Source organism: Tachyglossus aculeatus, chromosome 5 (assembly GCF_015852505.1).
Source record: "Tachyglossus aculeatus isolate mTacAcu1 chromosome 5, mTacAcu1.pri, whole genome shotgun sequence".
Classification (NCBI taxonomy): Eukaryota; Metazoa; Chordata; class Mammalia; order Monotremata; family Tachyglossidae; genus Tachyglossus; species Tachyglossus aculeatus.
Genome location: NC_052070.1, coordinates 60,549,711 through 60,553,272, shown reverse-complemented (window position 1 = coordinate 60,553,272; position 3,562 = coordinate 60,549,711). Strand labels below are relative to the sequence as shown.

The 3,562-nt window shown below is 44.5% G+C and overlaps 1 non-coding gene across 1 annotated transcript; it reads left to right on the top strand.

Moving 5' to 3' along the window:
• Positions 1–2,807: 2,807 nt before the first annotated feature.
• Positions 2,808–2,945, top strand: LOC119928969. Its single transcript, XR_005451114.1, has one exon. It is a non-coding gene; the product is annotated as a small nucleolar RNA SNORA7 (small nucleolar RNA).
• Positions 2,946–3,562: the final 617 nt, after the last annotated feature.

Here is a 3,562-nt window from a genome sequence, read left to right as displayed (position 1 = left end):
TCAGTTCTCTGTGCCTCAGTTCCCTCATCTGTAAAATGGGGATTAAGACTGTGAGCCCTACATGGGACAACCTGATCACCTTGTATCCCCCCCCAGTGCTTAGAACAGTGCTTTGCACATAGTAAGCACTTAACAAATGCCATCATTATTATTATTCTGATTATCATGGTTGAACAGTTAATTAGTTAATTGATTAAGCATCAATTAATCAATAGCCCAAAGCCTTCCCCTCATCCAAATCATTAATAGGGAGGAGAGAACACTGTGTCTGCTGGATTCTTGCTGAAGGTTTTGAAGGTGCCGTCAGAGCTCAAGTTCTTCTCCATGACCACCTTGCCATCTGCTGGATGGAGGGAAATATTTCTTGCTCAGAAGGACTTTGAGCCTTGCAGAAGCAGCCTGGCACCATGGAAAGAGTCAGAGGACCCGAGTTCTAATTCCAGATCCTCACTTGTCTGCTGGAAACTCATCGTGGGCAGGGAATGTGGCCGTTCATTGTTGTATTGTACTCTCCCAAGCGCTTAGGGCAGTGCTATGCACAGGATAAGTGCTCAATAAATATGATTGAATTGAGTGAATAAATGAATGCTGTGTGACTTTGGGAAAATCACTTTACTTCTCTGTGCCTCAATTTCCTCATCTGTAAAATGCAGATTAAGTCCTACTCCCTCCTACTTAGACTGTGTGCCCCATGTGCACAGGGACTATGTCCAGCCTGATTATCTTATATCTACCCCAGCACTTAGTACAGTACTTAGCATGCAGTAAGCACTTAACAAATACCACCATAAATTGGAGCTCTTGAGAGGAAGTCAGGCCATAATCAGCTAGTGTAGGGCAGGAAGTTAAGGGCTTGTTTTGTGTTATCCAGTCATCTTCGACCCATAGCGACTCCACGGACACATCTCTCCCAGAACATCCCACCTCCATCTGCAATCGTTGTGGTAGTTTATTCATAGAGTTTTCTTGATAAAAATCTGGAAGTGGTTTACCATTGCCTCCTTCCACGCAGTAAACTTGAGTCTCTGCCCTTGACTCTCTCCCATGGCACTGCTGTCCAGCACGGGTGAGTTTTGACTTGTAGCAGATTGCCTTCCACTTGCTCGCCACTGCCCAAGCTAGGAATGGAATGGGTAGGCCTCTGCTTGATTCCCTCTCCCATAGTTGAGACTAGTAGAGTACTGGAAACTCTCCAGGTGTGACCCTGAGTGGGGGAAGTTAAGGATCCGGGTTCTATTTCCAGCTCTGCCACTGGCCTGCTGTGTGACCTTGGACAAGTCACTTTACCTCTCTGAGCCCCAGTTTCTTCAAGCTGCAAAATGGAGATGAGATACTGGCTCTCCCTCCTTCTTAGATTGTGAGCCCTTTGTGGAACAGAGGTTGATTATCTTGGAACTACTCTAGCACTCAGCATGATGCTTAGCACAGAGCAAGCCCTGGATAATAAACTCATTATGGGCAGGAGATATGTCTGTTAATTCTGTTGTATTGTACTCTCCCAAGCACTCAATATAGAGCTCTGCACATAGGAAGTGCTAGATAAATACGATTAATTGATAAATTCTGTAATAAAAAAAATGCTGTTCATTGAAATCCACAGTCCAGATCCAAGGGGCATCTCCTCCCTTGCCAAGTGAGTTATTGTGGAGGTAATTGGATTTTCACTGGAAGAACAGAGAGAGCTTGGGAGCTCAGGGCCGCCACGCTACTATGCCCAAATAACCTTTCTCAGCCCACGTGACCCAGAGGTCATGACCTGTTGGAAGGACGAGTTCTTGACCTATGGAATATAGGGGCGTCAGCTGTCTAGACTGTGAGCCCACTGTTGGGTAGGGACCGTCTCGATATGTCGCCAACTTGTACTTCCCAAGCACTTAGTACAGTGCTCTGCACACAGTAAGCGCTCAATAAATATGATTGAATGAATGAATGAATGAACCCTGGAATCCAGGGTTCTGGAACGGAGAACAGGATTGTCTTGCCTAAGGGCTGTTTATCCATTCATTTAACTTTCTCTTCTCCTCGCTCTGGAGTCCTGTATTTTAAGACTGCATTTTATTTAAGTGTTTTATTGTACTGCATTTAAGATTGCATTTCATTTGTGTTTTATTCTATTTAAGCTTGTATTTTTAGATTCTTGCATTATATAGAGAATCAGCATGGCCTAATGGAAAGAGCGTGGTCCTGGGAGTCAGAGGGCCTGGGTTCTAATCCCTACTTTGCCACTTGTCCTCTGTGTGACCTTAGGGAAGCCACTTTACTCTGTGCTTCAATTTCCTCACCTGTAAAAAGGGGATTCAATATCTGTTCAATCTGTTCAATCAACCAATGGTATTTATTGAGCGTTTACTGTGTGCAGAGCACTGTACTAAGCTCTTGGAAGAGTACTGATCTCTTTCTTACCTAGATTGTGAGCCCGATATGGGAAAAGGACTATGTCCAACTTTATTATCTTGTATCTACCTCAGCTCAGAACAGTTCATGGCACATAGCAAGCACTTAACAAATGCCACAATTATCACCACAGTTATTTAAGGGTTCCCATTGTCTGCTTCCTATCTACAATTTCCTTCTCTTTTCTAAGCTCCAAGATCTGTGATCCTTGTGTAGGGCAGGGACAGTGTCAGTCAGCCAATCATATTTATTGAGCACTATTTGTGTGCAGAGCACTGTACTAAGTGCTTGGGAGAGTACAATGTATCGATAGCCATATAGTTATATTATCATATACCCTTCATATAACGAGCTTACAGTCTAAAGGAGGAAACAGACATTAATGTAAATAAATAAATTATAAATATGTTCATCTCCTCTCAGGCTCGCACCTGGAGAGTTTCCAGTACTCTACCAGTCTCGACTATGGGAGGGAGAGTCAAGCAGAGGCATATCCATTCCATTCCTAGCTTGGGCAGTGGCTAGCGAGTGGAAGGCAATCTGCTATAAATCAAAACTCACCTGTACAGGGGAGAGAGTAGAGGGCAGAGATTCAAGGTTACTGCACAGAAGGAGGCAATGGTAAACCACTTCCAGATTTTTACCAAGAAAACTCTACAGATATGCTACCAGAATGATTGCAGGTGGAGGTGGGGCGTTCTGAGAGAGATGTATCCGTGGAGTTGCTATGGTCAGAAACGACTCGACAGCATAGGACAAGACAAGATATGTACCTAAGTGCTGTGGGACTGGGAGGAGGGATGAATAAAGGGAGCAAGTCAGGGCAATGCAGAAGGGAGGGGGAGAAGAGGAAAGGAGGGCCTCTTGGAGTAGATGTATCTTCAATAAAGCTTTGAAAGTGGGGAGAGTAATTGTTTGTTGGAAATGAGGAGGAAGGGTGTTCTAGGCCAAAGATAGGACGTGGGCGAGTGGCCTGCGGCAAGATAGACGAGATCGGTACAGAAAGAAGGTTAGAATTAGAGGAGCGAAGTGCGTGGGCTGGGTTATAGTAAGAGAGTATCTGAATGCCATTATTTTTTCTTCACCTCAGGACAGTGCCCTACACATAGTTGGTGCTCAATGAAAACTATTACTAATGTGATTTATGTTGGGTCGGACCGTCCGATGG